This window comes from Dama dama, chromosome 25 (genome assembly GCF_033118175.1).
Source record: "Dama dama isolate Ldn47 chromosome 25, ASM3311817v1, whole genome shotgun sequence".
Lineage (NCBI taxonomy): Eukaryota > Metazoa > Chordata > Mammalia > Artiodactyla > Cervidae > Dama > Dama dama.
The window spans coordinates 42816060-42831349 of record NC_083705.1 but is presented as its reverse complement, the minus strand read 5'-3'; the positions used below and the strand labels follow the sequence as shown (position 1 = coordinate 42831349).

The 15290-nt window shown below is 44.1% G+C and overlaps 1 protein-coding gene and 1 long non-coding RNA gene across 4 annotated transcripts in view; one reads left to right on the top strand and one right to left on the bottom strand.

Annotated features, from left to right (window-relative positions):
* Positions 1 to 7958: 7958 nt before the first annotated feature.
* LOC133046855 (uncharacterized) lies at positions 7959 to 13951 on the bottom strand. The gene is made up of 3 exons (XR_009690576.1): positions 13793 to 13951; positions 10134 to 10263; positions 7959 to 8051 (listed from the first exon to the last, which is right to left on the bottom strand). It is a non-coding gene; the product is annotated as an uncharacterized LOC133046855 (long non-coding RNA).
* The window catches only part of OSMR (oncostatin M receptor), a 61764-nt gene continuing 58920 nt past the window's right edge, over positions 12447 to 15290 (top strand). Inside the window, exon 1 of one of the 3 annotated variants that reach the window (XM_061129914.1) lies at positions 12447 to 12467. The gene's annotated coding sequence lies outside the window, so the exon portion shown is untranslated. Of the gene's footprint in view, positions 12468 to 13221; positions 13304 to 13461; positions 13514 to 15290 lie in introns of those variants that run through there. The other 2 variants (XM_061129912.1, XM_061129913.1) reach the window with 2 other exon arrangements.

Genomic DNA, 15290 nt, shown 5'->3' with positions numbered 1-15290 from the left:
AAACTCCGGGAGATGGTGATGAACAGGGAAGCCTGTCCACGGGGCGCTGCAGTCCATGGGGTTACAAAGAGTCAGACACGACTAAGTGGCTAAACAACATACCTCACAAGTTAGGTTATGAAGGTGGACAGCAGAGGCTTTATACGTTCACCCACATTATTTCAGCTGAGTGAGCTACCCCAGACATTCAATTTCTCCATCAAAGGACAGATACATTTGATAATGCAAAGACTAATTTATTTTCCCAATGGCATTTGAGAATTAACTGTTGACCCACATCCTCATTAACACTGGACATGATCAATTTTGTACATTTTTCTAACATGATGGATTTAAAATACATATGAAGAACATCTGTTTTTAATGAGTTTCTGCATTTTGTCTCTTCTTATTATTATTCTTTGCCCTATGAGTGCATGCTCAGCTGTGTCTGACTCTTTGCAATCCCATGGACTGTAGCCTGCCAGGCTCTTCTTTCCATGGAACTCTCCAGGCAAGAAATCTGGAGTGGGTTGCCATTTCCTTCTCTAAGGGATGTTTCGACCCAAGGATTGAACCTGTGTCTTTTGCACTGGCAAGTGGATTCTTTACCACTGTGCCACCTGGGAAGCCCCATTCTTTGCCTTATATGGATGTTAAAGCTGATATGTATTTTCTTTTAATCCACAAAGTCTCCCTGTACAAGAAAACATGGTTTCCATCTAGCCCTGTCCTACCGGAATACACAGCCACCTGTGCCCAGTCCTCGTTCTCTTCCAAAGCCTGTGTCTGTCTTCTCACAAGGGCTGTTCACTCTGCGAAACTGCTCTCCTTTCTTAGTTTTGTGACTGAGCCTGTCGCTATGGTAGCACTGTCTGCTGTAGATGCAAACCTCCTGCAAGGCCAGACCAGGTACGCTTACTTGCTCTGGTCAGCAAATAGATGCTACTCAAAAAGTGTTATGGTTGACAAAGATAGGTTTCAGACTTGGTTTCTCCATCCCAAAAGAATAAATGGAATATAGGTTTCTGACCACAATTAATGTGTAAAACAGTGAGTTTGGCTAGCATCGATGCCAAAGGAAAAATAAGCACTAAAGCAGACAGCTGCCCTCTGCTGATTCAAAACAAACATACTAGCATAACTTCAAATTCATAGCCTGTAGCAACTTATTAGGGAATTTTAAGTGTCAGCTCTAGTTTCAGATGACCTAAGGATTTCTTTTCCGCTTTAAAAGAAAGTTTTCCAGATTATACACATTTCTTTTTAGAGAAATACAGGATCACTGAAGACAGCAATTTCTTCAAAGGTATAAAAAAATGACCTATCACCCTTCTATTTAAAGATAACCGCAAAGAACTTATCACTTATTTCCTTCTAGTTTATATTTATAGGCACACATATACATTTATAAATATTATGGTTTTTTCAAAATGAGAATCATAAGATTCTATACCTTGTCTTTTCACTTTTATCACTGGCATCGGCCTGTTATCAAACATATTCTGAAACCTGATTTTCAATGGCAGAATCATATTCTATTACAAAGATATATCATAATTTATTATAATAATAAGCTTCCTTCTGTGTCCAGACAATGTCTTCACCCACTCAAGCTCCTGTTTCCTCTTCCTGGGCCCATAGGCTGCTTCCATTTCCCAGCCTCCCTTGCAGTTTGGCTGGACCATGTGACTGAGTTCCAGCCAGTGCAATCTGGGTGAAAGTAACTGGCCCTGGCCTTAAAATCAACCCATGCCAACCTCTCTGTCTCTCACTGCTGCAAGTACGTGTGGAAGCCACATGTTCCGGATGCAAGGTGATAACAGGGAAGCAGCCTCTATCCTCGACTCACCACTTGGAACAGAAAAGACAGCTCAACTGGCATCAGACTATGACTTGAGTGAGAAACAAACCTCTTTGTGTTGCTGCACAGAGCCCAGCAAAGTAAATATGTGAATAAAAGACCTGCAAGTTGCTTCCAACTTTCCATTACTGTAAGAAAAGAGCGACAAATCGGTGATACGCAATTATGTTGCTAAAATAAGTAAGCAGTATAGTATTGGAGTTTTCCTGTTTTAAATAAGCAGAGAGTGATTATTTTCTTCTTCATATTTTCCCATAGTTGTATAGTTTTCTACAGAGAACTATTTTTTTAACTTTTGTAATATTATTGTGTTTTTTTTAATGTACTTATTTTTAATTGAAGGATAATTGGTTTCTACCAAACATCAACCTGAATCAGCCATGTTTACCTGTGTCCCCTCCCACTTGAACATCCCTCCCACCTCCTACCCCTCTAGGTTTTTACAAAGCCCCAGTTTGAGTTTCCTGAGGCATACAGCAAATTCCCATTGACGATCTATTTTACACACAGTAGTGTATGTTTCCATGTTACTCTCTCCATACCTCCCACCCTCTGCTTCTTCCCCTCCCCCAGCCGTGTCCATAAGTCTGTTCTTAATGTCTGTGTCTCCACTGCTGTTCTGCAGATAGGTTCATCAGGACCATCTTTCTAGATTGTATATATATGTGTTAGTATACGGTGATCGCTTTTCTCCTTCTGACTTAACTTCACTCTGTTAATAAGAATGTATGGAAAGAGATAAGCAGCATTATCTGGAGGACAACCCCTGAAGCTGAGGTGTCTGGCCATGGACTTTCTGCAACAGGGCCCCGCTTTCCCATGGGAGGGTCTATGCCCCAACCCAGCTCCCTGTGGGTTAGGGGCTCTAGTTCCCCCAGTTCTAAGAAGCCAAAGTCTAAAACAGCTGCCAGGAGCCCATGTTCTTGGACATGTGCTGCAGAGCCTGCATGTAAACTCAGGCTGGGTGGAACGCAGTTCTGTCTGTTCACTCCAGACAAAGCCTGCTGGTTGACATGTAGAACTCACAGGCAACACTTCAGATCAGGGTCTCATTTTTGTTGTTGCTAATAGTTGTATTTTTTTTAAACTTAATATTTTACTAAGTAACATAATTATATGAATAAAAATTCAAATGATACAAAAAGGAAGAGCTAAAACTCTCTCCTCTGTCCCTCAGGTGTCTTCCCCAGAGGCAATTAATTTTCTTTCTTTTATATCCTAAAGAGATTATAATTGATTATAACTGAACAGAAGCAGAAGATATTAAGAAGAGGTGGCAAGAATACACAGAAGAACTGTACAAAAAAGATCTTCATAACCCAGACAATGACAATGGTGTGATCACTCACCTAGAGCCAGACATCCTGGCATGTGAAGTCAAATGGGCCTTAGAAAGCATCACTACGAACAAAGCTAGTGGAGGTGATGGAATTCCAGTTGAGGTATTTCAAATCCTGAAAGATGATGCTGTGAAAGTGCTGCACTCAATAGGCCAGCAAATTTGGAAAACTCAGCAGTGGCCACAGGACTGGAAAAGGTCAGTTTTCATTTCAATCCCTAAGAAAGGCAATCCCAAAGAATGCTCAAACTACTGCACAGTTGCACTCATCTCACACGCTAGTAAAGTAATGCTCAAAATTCTCCAAGCCAGGCTTCAGCAGTATATGAGCCGAGAACTTCCAGATGTTCAAGCTGGTTTTAGAAAAGGCAGAGGAACCAGAGATCGAATTGCCAATATCCGCTGGATCATTGAAAAAGCAAGAGAGTTCCAGAAAAGCAACTATTTCTGCTTTATTGACTACACCAAAGTCTTCGACTGTGTGGATCACAATAAACTGTGGAAAATTCTGAAAGAGATGGGAATACTAGACCACCTGACCTGCCTCTTGAGTAACCTGTATGCAGGTCAGGAAGCAACAGTTAGAACTGGACACAGAACAACAGACTGGTTCCAAATAGGAAAAGGAGTACGTCAACGCTGTATATTGTCACCCTGCTTATTTAACTTACATGCAGAGTACATCATGAGAAACACTGGGCTGGAAGAAGCACAAGCTGGAATCAAGATTGCCGGGAGAAATATCAATAACCTCAGATATGCAGTTGACACCACCCTTATGGCAGAGAGTGAAGAGGAACTAAAAAGCCTCTTGATGAAAGTGAAAGAGGAGAGTGAAAAAGTTGGCTTAAAGCTTAACATTCTGAAAACTAACATCATGGCATCTGGTCCCATCACCTCATGGGAAATAGATGGGGAAACAGTGGAAACAGTGTCAGACTTTATTTGTTGGGGCTCCCAAATCACTGCAGATGGTGACTGCAGCCATGAAATTAAAAGACGCTTACTCCTTGGAAGGAATGTTATGACCAACCTAGATAGCATATTAAAAGGCAGAGACATTACTTTGCCAACAAAGGTCTGTCTGGTCAAGGCTATTGTTTTTCCAGTGGTCATGTATGGATGTGAGAGTTGGACTGTGAAGAAAGCTGAGTGCCGAAAAATTGATGCTTTTGAACTGTGGTGTTGGAGAAGACTCCTGAGAGTCCCTTGGACTGCAAGGAGATCCAACCAGTCCATCCTAAAGGAGATCAGTCCTGGGTGTTCATTGGACGGACTGATGCTGAAGCTGAAACTCCAATATTTTGGCCACCTCATGCGAAGAGTTGACTCGTTGGAAAAGACTGTGATGCTGGAAGGGATTGGGGGCAGGAGGAGAAGCGGATGACAGAGGATGAGATGGTTGGATGGCATCACCAACTCGATGGGCATGAGTTTGAGTAAACTCCGGGAGTTGGTGATAGACAGGGAGGCCTGGCGTGCTGCGATTCATGGGGTCACAAAGAGTCGGACACGACTGAGTGACTGAACTGAACTGAACAGAACAAACCCCCCAAAATAACAAATGTGGGTCTTCATATTCTTTGATTTTTAAAGATATTACCATAAAAAATAAAAACAAGTGATAAAAAAACGAATCTGCACAGATAGGTCTAAAATGAAAAACTACAAGCCCTCCCTACACACTACCCCCCATTCTTAGCCCTTCTCCCCAAGAACATTCAGCCACCAAATTTCTTGTAATCCTCCTCCAAACAGGTTCATGCATATATGCCATAAACATTAACAAATTAAATAGATACATGGACATACCACATATAAATTTCTGACTCTTCTTTCACTTAATTGAATATCTTGGACATATTTCCACAGCAGCTCATAAAGCACATAATCTTCCTTCATTTCCTTTGAAAGGATGAATCATAGCTTTCAGTAGTCTTCTATTTGGATCATCTTCAGTTTGTTACTAGTTTTTGCTATTACACTGTTTTTCCTACCATCACCCCATTTCCCCCACAATGTTTTTCTAATGAGCATCTGTGTGTTACAATTTTGCAACTATGAATGTTTGTAAGTCTACATTTCCAGCTAAGTGAATATTATTACTTTTTTCTTCCTGAAAAGAAGGGGTATTTTCAAAGGAAATGGTCTATTGTCATTCTTTTCTGAAACATTTATACTTTCATCTTTAGGCATCATGTTCCAATAATTTCTAAGAAAACAACTTTTATGATTATTTTTGCTACAAAATCTAGTAACATTAATTTAATAACATTTTTTTCCTTCTTGGGTTTTTTAAATTAACTTGATTATTTTGTATTGAATTTAAATGAACATTTCTCCCTGGCCTGTTTTCAAAAAATGCCCTGGGAGAATATTGGAAATAAAAGCAAAAATAAACAAATGGGACCTAATGAAACTTAAAAACTTTTGCACAACAAAGGAAACTATAAGCAAGGTGAAAAGACAGCCCTCAGATTGGGAGAAAATAATAGCAAATGAAGCAACAAAGGATTAATCTCAAAAATATACAAGCAACTCCTGAAGCTCAATTCCAGAAAAATAAATGACCCAATCAAAAAATGGGCCAAAGAACTAAACAGACATTTCTCCAAAGAAGACATACAGATGGCTAACAAACACATGAAAAGATGCTCAACATCACTCATTATTAGAGAAATGCAAATCAAAACCACAATGAGGTACCATTACACGCCAGTCAGGATGGCTGCTATCCAAAAGTCTACAAGCAATAAATGCTGGAGAGGGTGTGGAGAAAAGGGAACCCTCTTACACTGCTGGTGGGAATGCAAACTAGTACAGCCGCTATGGAGAACAGTGTGAAGATTTCTTAAAAAACTGGAAATAGAACTGCCATATGACCCAGCAATCCCACTTCTGGGCATACACACTGAGGAAACCAGATCTGAAAGAGACACATGCACCCCGATGTTCATCGCAGCACTGTTTATAATAGCCAGGACATGGAAGCAACCTAGATGCCCATCAGCAGATGAATGGATAAGGAAGCTGTGGTACATATACACCATGGAATATTACTCAGCCATTAAAAAGAATTCATTTGAATCAGTTCTAATGAGGTGGATGAAACTGGAGCCCATTATACAGAGTGAAGTAAGCCAGAAAGATAAAGAACATTATAGCATACTAACACACATATATACAGAATTTAGAAAGATGGTAATGATAACCCTATATGCAAAACAGAAAAAGAGACACAGATGTACAGAACAGACTTTTGGATTCTGTGGGAGAAGGCGAGGGTGGGATATTTCGAGAGAACAGCATCGAAACATGTATATTACCTATGGTGAAACAGATCACCAGCCCAGGTTGGATGCATGAGACAAGTGCTCAGGCCTGGTGCATTGGGAAGACCCAGAGGGATCAGGCGGAGAGGGAGGTGGGAGGGGGGATTGGGATGGGGAATACATGTAACTCCATGGCTGATTCATGTCAATGTAGGACAAAACCCACTACAATACTGTAAGGTAATTAGCCTCCAACTAATAAAAATAAATGAAAAGAAAAAAAAAATGCCCTGGGAATGTGGAAATTAGCTAGTTAGTTAAGTTGCTCAGTCATGTCCAACTCTTTGCTACCTGAGCTTTATTCCACAGTGACTAAGCACCATCAAATAATTGCTGTTATGTTAGAATTGAATGAAAGAACCTACATCTTAAAAGCTGACAAGACTGGATATAAAGGTGAATAACTTTAGGAAGTTTTCATTTTAGTCTAGATGAAATTTAAACACAAATGGAATCAGATAAAGATATACCTTATCATAACTCCCTCAAATAAATTTTGTTTTTGGCATTTCAACAAAATTCACAGGAAATTCAAGGACAAGTTTCATCAATCCTCCTTTCACTCCCCAAACTCTTTCTTTAGTAGTATTGTGTTATATGAGCTTTCCTGGTGACTGAGATGGTAAAGAATCTGCCTGCAATGCAGAAAATGCGGGTTTGATCCCTGGGTTGGGAAGATACCCTGGAGAAAGGAATGGCAACCTGTTCCAATATTCTTGCCTGGAGAATCCCATGGACAGAGGAGCCTAGCAGGCTTACAGTCCCTGGAATCGCAAAGAGTCGGACACAGCTGAGCAACTAACACTACTACTCTGGTCTGGTTTCTGATGATTTCTGGAATAAGGTGTGAAAACTATTGGAATACGCAGGAGAGGGTGGAATGTGTAGAAAGAATCACTTCTTCAACCAATCTTCCACTAATAATTTAGTTCAAGCAAGAACCTCCTTTAGAACTATTAAGGATGCTGTTATCCCTCACTTAAATCCACTTAACAGACACTGAAGGAAAGCAATTCAAACTCAAGTACTTAAAGGAATCCTCTGAAATTCTAAAATATCAAAGCTCCATGGGGCCCTATAACATTCAACATCTTGCTTTGTCATTGTCAGCTCCCTTTTTTGTTTGCTTTTGATTTTTTAAAAAAATATACATATTTGGAAATGATAACTGTCTCAGGTAACCAAGATTTATGATATATTTTAGATTAGAAACTTTTCAAAATTCCTGTCTTGTTTTTTGCAATATAAGAATACATTTACCAAATAACATTTTAATTTCCATTGTTTTCTTAGAAATAATGCCAATGTCACCAACAATCATAACCAGAGAAGCATGCTTTAAACCCTAAAAGTGAATCTTTACAATATCAAATGTGATAACACCCAAAAAGAAATAGAGAATTCTTATACATGAAGGTAATTGTAAATCATCATCCACTACTTACTTGATGAAGCCACTTTCTTCAGAAAACTCCCAATTCCTTCAAATTCCATCAGTCTGGTTACCAAATACTGCCAAATATGTAATTATAGATATCTGTAGCAGTTGAACAAATAGAATAATAATTTATACTCACAACTTACACATATTATTTCTTACATCTATACCTATGTGCATGCTAAGTTGCTTCAGTTGTGTCCAACTCTTTGCGACCCCATGGACTGTAGCCCATCAGGCTCCTCTGTCCATAGTGATTCTCCAGGCAAGAATACTGGAGTGGGTTGCCATGCCCTCTTCCATATCTAAATCCATAGACAGATCTATGTAATATTCCTGATCCTTATAGAACTGTATTTCCCCTGAGAAACTGGATAGGGTAAGGCTAACTAACACTCCACTAATGCCTCTCCTGTCATAGAGTTGCAGCAAAAATGGAAGTGAGTGAATGGCCTTTGGCACACACCAGCCAAATAGGCCTGCAGGAGTTAAAACAATCTTGGTCATTCTTTAGCTGTTACTACTAACAAACACTTGTAGTCGGGCTTGTCTTTCACAAAGCGAATTACTCTCTGACTCCATAAAGATTATACCCCCACACCTGGCATTCTTGTTCCCCTACAATCGCTTGGAGCATTCTGCATTTCAGAAAAAAGACCATGGGCCAATTATTTCAGGGAAACCAGACCCGGTTGCTGAGTTGCCTCAGGCCAGCTGTAGCTGTTTTGAAACTTTGCAAAGAAAGAATAAAACTGCCAGACCTTCATGAGGATATAAAACCTTTTCCCCAGAGATGGGGCACAGTACTTGAGGTGCTAGCCTGCTACGTATTCCCCTTTGCCAGGCAAAGATAAAGCCATTTTTCTATTTCCTCCAAACTCTGTTTCCGTATTCTTTATTGGTACCAGTGGACAGAGGGCCAAGATTTTGGCAACAATAGTTACATATATTGGAGAAGTCAATGGCACCCCACTCCAGTACTCTTGCCTGGAAAATCCCACGGACAGAGGCTGGTAGGCTGCAGTCCATGGGGTCGCTAAGAGTCGGACATGACTGAGCGACTTCACTTTCATGCATTGGAGAAGGAAATGGCAACCCACTCCAGTGTTCTTGCCTGGAGAATCCCAGGGACAGGGAGCCTGGTGGGCTGCCATCCACGGGATCGCACAGAGTCAGACATGACTGAAGCAACTTAGCAGCAGCAGCAGCCACAGGTACACATATGAGACTTTCAGGTGAAAGAGGGTAGATGAAGAAGGATGGATCAAGAATCATTCCTAGGTTTTTTGATTTGGTATCTGAGTTAAAGGTTGGGGCATTCACTTAATATAAGAGAATCAAAGGTGGAAAAGTGAAGCATTTGAACTTGAACATATTGATTTTGATGTACAAATAAGTTGGTCTGGAGTTCAGATGAAATAATTGCAATGGAGAGGAAGATTCAAGGGTCATCAGAGCACAAGTGACCATGGAAATCAGGAGCATGGACATGATCATTCGGGAGACTGTGTGGATTCAGAGGAGAGAGTCAACGATGGAGCCTTGGGACAGGCCAAATCTAGGAGACAGATGGAGAATGAAAAAGGGACAGGGAAATGATTAAAGGAAATTTTCGTATATTGAGGTATTTAGGGAAGTCATTCTGGTTTATACACAAGTTAACCTGAATTTAATGCTAACTAAAACAGCCTGTCTCTGACACAGAGAACTCAAACAGGAGCTCTGTAACAACCTAGAGGGGTGGGGTGGGGACGGAGATGGGAGGAAGGTTCAAGAGGGAGGGGGACACATGTATACCTATGGCTGATTCATGTTGATGTTTGGCAGAAACCAACAAAATTCTGTAAAGCAATTATCCTTCAACAAAAAAAAAAATTCAGAAAAAAAACATTGTCCATCTGCTTTAATTATGAAAGAAAAGGGCACTGACCAGAAGAATGTCCATGTTAAAAATAAAGATTAAATGCATCATTAAATGCCTCCATTCCTGGGATACCAAGGTTGATACTCCTTCAATAACAAGACTCCCTTTCCAGGTGCCAAGGCCATACTAACTCTCTGTGTACATGCTGATCTGTCTTTTTTTTTTTTTAAACCTTAAAGGAATGTATCCCTGACTTGTTTAATGTTCTTTGCTTTGACAACATATTAAACTGTGCTGAAAACCATACTTCTCTGTACCTTTCTCCTGGCTTCCGCTGCTGGCCAGTGATCCTTGGCATTCCTTGGCTTGAGGCAGAATAACTCCAATCTCTGCCTCAGGAATCACATGGTGTTCCTCCTGGGTTTCCGTGTCCACATTTTCCTCTTCCTATAAGAATAACAGGCATTGGGTTAATCCAGTCTCAACTTGATGAAATTTGAAAAATCTATATTTCCAAATAGGGTCATATTCTGAAATTCTGGGTGGACATGAATTTTTGGAGGACACTATTCAACCTAGTACATCATTCTAAGGGAATGATTGCAGATTTACAGGCACTATACTAACTAGTCTCTAGAAAGAGGAGTATGTGCAAGGAATTAGAATGGTGCACAAAATAAGTGAATTTTATGTGGACACCTGTTGAAGGATGTCATCGAGAGAATGTCCCCACTGGTTGACCCTCCAACCCCAGACAATCAGAGCCTCCTTATCCCCTCCCCTGTCCTTGGAATATATGTTCTGCTGGCTCTATCTGTACCAGGAGCCATTTTCAAGGATGCAACCTTGAGAGAACAATGTGTTGTTGAGATCTTGGGGTCTATACACAGGACTGAATCCCATTAAGGCTTCTATATAACTTTTAAGATTCTGGCAGGTGGGTGAGGAGATTTGGAGATGTATTCATCCCGCTACCGTGGGAGACAAGACTCCTATGTAAGTTCCTTGCTTATTTAAACTGTCACCTACAAAATCAGTCCTGAATATTCATTGGAAGGACTGATGCTGAAGCTGAAACTCCAATACTTTGGCCATGTGATATGAAGAACTGACTCACTTGAAATGACCCTAATGCTGGGAAAGATCGAAGACAGGAGGAGAAGGGAACGACAGAGGACAAGATGGTTGGATGGCATCACCTACTCAATGAACATGAGTTTGAGCAAGCTCTGGCAGTTGGTGATGGACAGGGAAGCCTGTCATGCTGCAGGCTGGGGTAACAAAGAGTCTGACACATCTGAGCAACTGAACTGAAATGAACTGAACCAATCTGAATGGGTCTGCCTCTCCTTGACCTTTGTGTAAGGGGGCCAATTTAGAATTTCACCAGGGGAACTGGAGGGTCCTGAACCAACAGCAGGGAATATTTTGCAACTTAGTTTCTTTCGATTGTTAGAGGAACTCAAAGCAAGTTAAGACTCACTTTGCAGAAATTCATCACACTCAGTATTTTTAATTTGGCATGGCATCTGCTCTAAGAAACACTCCTCTGTTCCTATAAAGAAGAAATTAACTTTTTTTTTTCACTCTATGAAAAAGTCAATCAGAAAGCCTTCCTCACCCTCAGGACCTGGTTTGACAGAGCTTCCATAGCCAGATGGCTAAACTAATGGACTCTTAAAACTCTTAATGAGAGGTGTGGCAAAGAAAGTACCTTACATTTATTTAGACAAGAGTACCTTTAACTTCATTATTATTAAATATTTACTATATGCACCATGGTCTTAGTGGCATCATCAGACACAACCTGTCTAAAAAGAACTCTTTCCCTGGGATGGCATTGGGAGGAGCAATAAACGTGGACAAACATAAAAGTATTTGGGCTTTAAACATAAAATCATTTGGACAGATTCTGATATTTTGAGCCATTCAGTCAATTCAAGAAATGATTCTAAGATATGATTCATAGGTGGTCCTTCTCCATCACTCCTGAGTGAGCGAGTGAGTGAAGTCACTCAGCCGTGTCTAACTCTTCGTGACCCCATGGACTACAGCTTACCAGGCTCCTCTGTCCATGGAATTTTCCAGGCAAGAGTACTGGAGTGGATTGCCATTTCCTTCTCCAGGGGATCTTCCCAACCTAGGGATCGAACCCAGGTCTACCGCATTGCAGGCAGACACGTTACCATCTGAGCCACCAGGGAAACCATTACTCCTAGTTATCCCAATCACTGTGGTACTTTGCAGCACCTGAATCTCATCAGGCTTAGTCGGCCTGAGCCAGGTCCCATGGACAAGACTTCAGAGCTGCAGGGCACCCCTGCCCAACACGCCAGCCCCACCAATCTCCCTCTGGGTCCAAGGCTGGCACCACAGCAGCTGTATTTAGATGGTTTCCATACCAGATCCCAGGTGGATATGCCTTTAGCTATAACTATGGTGGTGATGGTGGTGGTTTAGTGACTAAGTCTTGTTGAACTCTTGCAACCGCGTGGACTGTGTAGCCTGCCAGGCTCCTCTGTCCATGGGATTTCCCAGGCAAGAATACTAGAGTGGGTTGCCATTTCCTTCTCCAGGGGATCGTCCACACTCAGGGATGGAATCAGGCTCTTCTACATTGCAAGCAGATTCTTCACCGACTGTACCACCAGGTAAGCCCCCATGTAACTATGAAGAGAGGGCAAATATGCATTTCAAGGGCCCTGTATTTGAAATATGTATTTCAAAGATTAAATGGCATTATTAAGAGAAAAAGTAAGCCACGTTATAGCACACATAGCTCTTTGTGTAAGGCTACGGGACAGTTCCTGCAAGGGCAACTGCGTCTGCCAGGGAGTTTCTAGGGAGGAAGGCGAACCAGGATCCTAGAACTCAAATTTTATTGCTCTGAACTCCACACAGTCGGAAGTTTGCCTGGAGCGCTTGTCTGTGCCCAAAGAATCTCTGCCGGGAAGCCTAGGGGGTGTGCCTCCAGGCCGGGATAACAAGTGGCCCCGCGGGATCCCACCGGCTTGGCCCCGCGGGATCCCACCCGCTTCGCTCCGCTCTGCTCCGGCCCGGGTGGCCGTAGCCCCCGCCCGGGTGCCCGGCCCGCCGTTTTCGGTTTCCACTTTTCCTTCCCAGGCCTCGCCCACTTCCTTTCCCACCGGTCCACGCCCGGCCGCCGAGGCCCGGGGTCCCGCACCTCTGCAGGGTCCCATCCGCTCTCCCCCCGGGAGACCCAAAGGAAGAGAATTCCTGTGGGTCCCAGGAGTGCCAAGAGTGCGCAGCGAGACGGGAAATTGCAAAAGTCCTCGGCCCTCTGCCCTCCCCCGCGGCTTTCCCGTAACTCCCGCCCCTGGGCGCGCGCCCCGCAGCTGATTCATAGGCCGGGCGCGGGGCCGGCCCTGCACGTCCGCACCCGCCCTCGCCCGGGCCTCGCAGCGCGGCTCGGCAGCCCCGCCGCCGACGACTCGGCCCGGCTCGCGGAGCCCTCGGCCCGCGCGGGGTGAGTACCCGACCGCGCGCCCCGCTCGCCTCCGCGCGCGCCGCCCGCCTCCGTGGATTCTCCGCCGGCCCTCGCCGTCTGGACGCGGCCCGGAGTTCAGCTCCCTGCTCTCCTGCTCCGTGCCCCGGGGCCTCGCGTTTGCTTGGGCTGGGGGATTCGCTCTGCAGGGAGAAGGCGTTTCGAGGGGTCCTCGCCGGGACCCGCGGCCGGGTGCGTAACTACGCATTCTTGCCAGAGCGCACGCCGCTGGGGTCGCCACGCCGGTGCCCACCCTGCGTTTACGGTCCCCATCCCACCGCGTCCTTCGCAAGGCAGTCGGGGGATATTTGTGAGGTTAAAATTCCCATTTGACCCACTTTTGCCTCTCTCCCAGCACCCCGAAGTTAATGGGGAATTAATTGCGGTCTCCAGCCTTCCCTCGCGCTCCTTTAACGCCTACCTGACGGACACCTCTCTCGGTCGGCGACCTCCCTCCACCTCCCTCTATACCTGGAAGCGGGAGGCGCTCACACGCAGGTGCAGCCGAGAAAGTTCCGGGGATGCGGTGGTGTAGACGCCGAGCGAATGGAAGGAGCACCGAGTTGGCTGGTTGGGCGATGGAAGCCTTGCATTTGTAACCGCGCCGCCTCTCACCCTTTCACAGACAGCCCTTTCCTAGGCAAAAAGCAAGGAGGGGTTCAGTAACTTGTCCAAGACCATAGAGCTGGCTTCGGTGGCCGTGACGTCGCGGAGCACTGAGGGCCCTTTCTTGACGGTCCTCGGCCCGCTCGTGCCTCCGTCCGTCCTGCCTGCCTGTCCTGTGGCCGGAGGCGCAGTACTCAGGGCCTCGGGGCAAGGATGCCTGGTAACTGACAAGCTCGAAGACTCTGAACAAGTTTATTCTCCAACCCAAGAGGGATCAGCGTAGTCAGAGGCTATGATAGAACTGAATGTGGTGTATTTAATTTGAGATAGAAGGAAAGAGGCTGTGGGTCTTATTCTCAAGTCTAAACTGACTTTAGGACGTGGGTCAGGTTAACTTATGGCCTCAGCGTCTGTTTCCTCCTCTACGAAATAATAATTGTTCACACTATGGACCAGGCACTAAGTACTGTACATATACTAGAGTGATTTAAGCCTCACCATTGAGGTGGGTACCAGTTTCCCCATTCTGATTTTATCAGTGAGAAAACTGAGGACCAGAGAAGTTAAGCAACTTGTCTGTGGTCACACAGCTAGCAAGTGACGGAATCAGGATTTGGCTTTGGAGGCTGCCTGTAACCACTGTCTGTGCCTCAAACTTTAGGACCCTTTGTGGAGTGCCCCCCGCCCGCCCCCCACGTATGGTGCTTCATTATTGTAGCACTCTTTCCTGAAAGTGCGTCGCCTCTCCTGAGCTGCTTTAATCTGCCCTCAGAGACCCTTGAGTCTGAAGGGCACCAAATGGTCATAGTGGCCAGGGGTTTCCAGACTTAGCTGTGTCTCAGAATTATTTTTGGAGTCTTTAAAAGCACTGGACACCAGCCTCAGTTACCTGCTCAGAATCTTCAAGGGCAGGCTGAGTTGGGCACCTCTGCTGATAGCTTTCAGTATTGTTAGAGTGCCTCCAGGGGCAGGGAGCTCACCACCTAACATTTCACTGTTGGATAGGGCTAATTCTCAGCTGTAACTTGCCTCCTTGTGGTACCTGTTCTGACTCCTGTTGTCTCAGCAAATGTGTCTGAACCTTCTGTATCAACAGCCACCTTGAGAGGAAACGGCTCTTAGGTGTCCAGTGGGGACTGGAGCCACACTGGGGAGAATACTTACTTACACTCTGGGTTTTTCCTTCTACCTCTTTAACCTGAGGGACTGGGGACAGCTGCAGTGGCACTCAGAGGTGTTCCAAAGTCTCTGTTGTTTTTTGTAGCCCATTTGTCCTGAAAAAGGAACCAAATCAGGAAAACGATCATGGTTCTGAAAGAGGCGGTGCTGTGATTTGACAGGAGGAAAGAGTGTGTTTTCCTTG